Genomic DNA, 5,536 nt, shown 5'->3' with positions numbered 1-5,536 from the left:
TGAGGAAATAATAAAATTTGGATCGAAGCCAAGCAGGGGCAAGGGGAAATAGGGAGGAAAAAAAAGGATTTTTTTGATTTGAAAAAAGAAGAAATTTGTGTGTTCCCCCCTTTCCTTCCCCCATCCCACTCCCCCCGTGGGGGTCAGCCCGGGTTTGGGGGGGTTAATCCAGATTTGGGGGGGTTAGTCCAGTTTCGGGGGTTAATTCAGGTTTGGGGGGGCTCAGCCCGGGTTTGGGGGGGGTTTGACCCAATTTTGGGGGGTTAATTCAGGTTTGGGGGGGTTTAACCCAATTTTGGGGGGTTAATTCAGGTTTGGGGGGATTTAGCCCAGTTTTGGGGGGGCTCAGCCCAATTTTGGAGGGGTTTAGCCCAGTTTTGGGGGGGCTCAGCCCAGTTTTAGGGGTTAACCCAGTTTTGGGGGGGCTCAGCCCAATTTTGGAGGGGTTTAGCCCAGTTTTGGGGGGGTTTAGCCCAGTTTTGGGGGGGTTTAGCCCAGTTTTGGGGGGGCTCAGCCCAGTTTTGGGGGTTAACCCAGTTTTGGGGGGGGCTCAGCCCAGTTTTGGGGGTTAACCCAGGTTTGGGGGGCAGAGCCCAGCCCAGCTGGGCTCAGCCCAACTTCGGGGGTTTAATCCTGGCTTTGGGGGTGCCAAGGGAGGGGCTGCAGCCCCTGCTGGGCTGAGAAGGGACAAATTTGGGGTTTTTCCCCCAGAATGGGCTCTGGGGGGGTCCTGCCCCCCAGACCGAGCAGGAGGGGTTTCATTTCTCATTTTTCCACAGGAAAAGGCTGATTCCCCCTCCCCACCCCAAAATTCTCCTTCATCCCCCCCTTTAGGGCCCCCCAACCCTTCAGAGCCTCCCCAGCCCCATCCCCCCCCAAATTTAACTATTTAATAATTTAATTATAAATCAAGACAAAAACCCCTGAATTTCTCTCTCTAAAATTTTCTAATTTGTTTTTTTTTTTTTTGATTCATGACGAGCAAAAAAAAAATTCATTTCAATCAAGAGAAACAAAAAAAAAGAGCAAAACGGGATGGAAATTTTGGGGCGGGGAGGGGGCAAAATGCTGCATTAAATTGTGTTTTATATAATAAAATTATCTATCTATCTGTCTATCTATATATATATATATATATATATACACAGCAAGAGCTGAAATGTCCCCAGGGACGGGGGGGACACCGAGCTCGGGGACCCCAAAGGATGCTCGAGGTGGGGCCACTTTATTATAAATATTAATTTTATTTTCCTTTTTTTCCCTTTTTTGGTTTTTTTTTGTTTTTTTTCCTGCATCTTTCTATATAATCTATTAAAGAGATTCTTTATCTTCAAGCACTCGCAAAGGTTGCAGCGGTTTTTATGTGTTTTTTTCCAATTTTTTTGGTTTTTTTGGTGAGGATTTTCTCGGGGGTGGGTGGGGGGGAAGGAAAAGGAGTGAGGAAAGGAAGAGAGAGAGAGAGAGAGAGAGAGAGGAAAAAAAAATAAAGAAATATATGAAAAAAATAAATAAAGCACAGAAAAGACATTCCATAGATTGTAACTTTGATAGTTCTTTATAAAGTGGGGGGAGATGAGGAAAAAAAAATAAAAACTATGACAAAAAACGACAAAAAAAAATTAAAATAATAAAAATTGCACTTTGGGGGGGGGCTTTAAAATAAAAAAAAAAAAAAGAGAGAAATAAACTATATATTAAAAATACACCCGGAGCCCGCTGGATTTCTTGGGGGAGGAGAGGATGGAGGGCACTGCCTCTTTCTTGGGGTGTCCCCCTGATTGTTTTGGGGGGGTTGGTGGGGTTTTAATGATTTTGGGTTTTTTTTGCTGGTTTTGGGGCTGGGGAGCCCCCGGCAGGAGGAGCAGGGCAGGGGCTGGAGGCTCCCGGGGGTTTTGGGGGGTCCGGGGCTGTGGAGGGGGGGATTTTGGGGGGATTTCCATTTCAGGGATGTCCAGGGCTGCATAGGGGATTTTTAGGGGGGCTCCCTCTCTTTTGGGGGTTTCCGAGGTTGTGGGGGGGTTGTTTTGGGGGATTTCCTCCATTTTGGGGACTCCACAACTGCACAGAGGATTTTTAGGGGGGATTCCCTGTTTTGGGGGCTTACAAGGTTGTGGGGGGATATTCTGGGGGGTGATTTCCCCTATTTTGGGGTTTTTTGGGGGGATGTTCCTCCCATTTTGGGGTGCCCAGGGCTGCTGCAGGAAGGGGGTTGAGGTGGGGGGGGGCTCTGTCTCGACCTGTGGCCGTGCCTCAGTTTCCCCAAAAGGAACAAAGCCCCCCCCCCCTTACAGAATAACAGCAAAGGGGGGGTCCCACCCCCCCAGTCTGCCCAGTGCCCCCCCAGTGCCCCCCCAGCACCCCCGGCCCCATTAAGCCGCTGGGGGGGGGCTGAGGGGGGTCAGGGGACCCTAATCGCGTTTGGGGACAGATGGCCGCGGTTTAAGGAGCCTCAGGGGACACGTTTGGGGTGTCCCCCCCTCCCCAAACCCCCCCAGCCCCATGTGGCCCCCTCAGACGGGGCAAGGCGGTGCACACATGCGACCCCACAGCCCAAAAATGCCCCAAAAATGCCCCAAAAATGCCCCAAATCCCGATGTGTCCATGGGGGCAGGAGCCAGCCCGGGCCCCCCCAGCCCCCCCAGAGGGCACGGCCGAGGGGAGGGGATTAATTTGTGTCATAATCTGCCTTGTTCGGGGCTTTGGGGCTTTATCCCGGGATTTATGGCCGAGTCGTCTTTCTTAGCGAGACGCCCTAATGCCACTTAACACCTGGGAGCCGCGATTTTCATTAGGGGCGTCAGGGACAATTAGGAAGGGAATAATTAGGGCAGGAGCAGCCGCTGCAGGGTTTAAGCCCCATATGTGCCGGAGTGTGAGGGGAGGGGGGATTGGGGGACCCCCGGTTTGGGGGTGTCCAAGGGGGTTTGAGGGGGGATCAGCCCAAATTTGGGCCGTGCCTCAGTTTCCCCCAATGGGAAAGCCCTGTGAGGTAGTGAAGGCAAAGGGTGGGGGTCCCCAGTGTCCCCTCCCAGCGGGGGGACAGCGGGTGCCATCCTGGGTGACAGCACTGGGGACACACGGGATGGGGACGTGGAATGAGCCCTGTCCTGGTGACACACGCAGGGGTGACCCTTGCGGTGCCAGGGAAAGAGGGGACACCTGCCACCCCCAGAGCTGTCCCCGGGGGGTCACAGGAAGGGGGCCCGGGGCAGGAGGGGCGCGGAGCCCCGGGGCAGCGGGAGCCGCCCCCAGCCCCAGCGCGGCCGCTCGGGCAGGGGGCACCGGGGGGGCCCGGCCGGGCCCGGGGGGCAGCAGGGGCAGCAGCAGCCGAGGCCGTACAGGGCGTAGGGGTGCAAGTAGCCGACGTTCACCCTGCGAGGGGAAACAGAGCGGGGTCAGCGCCGAGACACAAATCCCTCCTCAGAGCCCCCAAAGTCCCCGGAGCCCCTCAGAGCCCCCAGAGCCCCCAGAGCGCCCGGAGACCCTCAGAGCCCCCAGAGCCCCCAGAGCCCTCAGAGCGCCCAGAGTCCCCAGATCCCCTGAGTCCCTCAGAGCCCCCAGAGCCCTCAGAGACCCCAGAGCCCTCAGAGCGCCCAGAGACCGCAGAGCCCTCAGAGCGCCCGGAGCCCCTCAGAGCGCCTAGAGACCCTCAGAGCCCTCAGAGCGCCCAGAGACCCTCAGAGCCCCCAGAGCCCCCAGAGCCCTCAGAGTGCCCGGAGCCCCCAGAGCCCTCAGAGCGCCCGGAGACCCTCAGAGCCCTCAGAGCCCCCAGAGTCCCCAGATCCCCTGAGTCCCTCAGAGACCCCAGAGCCCCTCAGAGCCTCTCAGAGCCCCCAGAGCCCTCAGAGCCCCCAGAGCCCTCAGGCCCCCTGAGCTCCTCAGAGCCCCCAGAGCCCCTCAGAGCCCCCAGAGCCCTCAGAGCTCCCGGAGCCCTCAGGCCCCCTGAGCCCCTCAGAGCCCCTGGGCCCCTGACCTGCGGACACGGCGCCGGGCCCGCCGCCGGTGGTAGTCGCCCTTGGCAAAGTCCTCCAGGTTGGCCGGGTGGATGGCCCAGAAATGGCCTTTGCCGTTGTCGCTGCGGCCGGCCTTGACGAAGCACTCGTTAAGGGACAGGTTGTGGCGGACGCTGTTGCGCCAGCTCTTCTCCTGTGTGCAGAGGGGTCACTCAGGCCCACAGGGGTCACTCAGGCCCACAGGATCACTCAGGCCCACAGGGGTCAGTCAGGCCTGGAGGGGTCACTCAGGCCCACAGGGGTCACTCAGGCCTGGAGGGGTCACTCAGGCCCACAGGGGTCACTCAGGCCCACAGGATCACTCAGGCCCACAGGGGTCACTCAGGCCCACAGGATCACTCAGGCCCACAGGGGTCACTCAGGCCCACAGGGGTCAGTCAGGCCTGGAGGGGTCAGTCATGCCCAGAGGGGTCAGTCAGGCCTGGAGGGGTCAGTCATGCCCAGAGGGGTCATTCAGGTCTGGAGGGGTCACTCAGGCCCGGAGGGGTCACTCAGGCCCACAGGGGTCAGTCAGGCCTGGAGGGGTCAGTCAGGGCCGAAGGGGTCACTCAGGCCGAGCCCCCGGCCCCTCCGTGCCCACCCCACCCCTGCAGAAGCCGGCCCGGGCTCGGCCAGCGGCACCGGCGCTCTCCCGGAGGATCGGGGGCAGCCGACACCGGCAGGCTCCAGACCGAGCCCGGAGGCACCGACCCGGCCGGCCCCGAGCGCTGGGCACCCCCGATGGATTTCCCGGCGGATCGAGCTCCGCAGAGCCGGCTCACCTCCCCGGCCCAGTCCCCACCGCTCACCCCAAACCCTGGAAATCGAGGGAAATTCCCAGAAAACGCTGCCGGCCCCACAGCCCTCACCTTGTTCTTGAAGTAGGGGTAGTTGTCCATGATCCACTGGTAGATGTCGGACAGCAGCAGCTTCTTCTCGGGGGACGAGAGGATGGCGGTGGAGATGAGGGCGATGTAGGACTGCGCCGGTTTGTCCCCGGGCTCCGGCGGGGGCCGGGGGGCGCCCGGGGGGCTCCGCCCGGGGGGCTCCGGGCTGGGGGCGGCCCCGGCCCCCCGGCCCGACAGCAGGTACTCGATGGTGAAGGAGGCTCCGGGCGGGCGCCGGGGCGCAGGTGCTGCGTCCCCAGCCGCGTCCCCAGCGGTGTCCCCCGTGTCCCCCATGGTGCAGGTGCTGCCGGCGAGTGCCGGCGCTCATGGCCCGGTAATTAGTGCAGATTACAGCGTTTGCTAATTGTGTTTTCACAAACGCGCTGCCCCCAAAGCGGGCTGTTTATCTGGCAAAGCCCCGGCTTTAACGGGATTTGGGCCCTTAAGCCTCATAAATAAAATGATTAATCCGCTGGAGGTGGAGGAATTCAAAGTGGCACCGAGGAGGTGCCCGTGGGGACGGGGCTGAGGGGGGCCCGGGGGTCCGGCTGCCCCCCAAAACCCAGGAGAGAACCGGGAGGGGGTGGGGATTGCCTCAGAGCCCTCCAGGCTCGTTTGGGGTGATCCTGGAGACCCTGGGAGACCTTGGGGTGTCCA

The 5,536-nt window shown here is 59.8% G+C and overlaps 1 long non-coding RNA gene across 1 annotated transcript; it reads left to right on the top strand.

Moving 5' to 3' along the window:
* The first annotated feature begins 315 nt into the window (after positions 1–315).
* Positions 316–1,703, top strand: LOC132339658 (uncharacterized). The gene is made up of 2 exons (XR_009489709.1): positions 316–455; positions 538–1,703. It is a non-coding gene; the product is annotated as an uncharacterized LOC132339658 (long non-coding RNA).
* The last annotated feature ends 3,833 nt before the right edge of the window (positions 1,704–5,536 follow it).

The sequence above is a fragment of the Haemorhous mexicanus genome, chromosome 29, assembly GCF_027477595.1.
Source record: "Haemorhous mexicanus isolate bHaeMex1 chromosome 29, bHaeMex1.pri, whole genome shotgun sequence".
Lineage (NCBI taxonomy): Eukaryota > Metazoa > Chordata > Aves > Passeriformes > Fringillidae > Haemorhous > Haemorhous mexicanus.
This window is presented reverse-complemented; position numbering and strand designations above follow the sequence as displayed.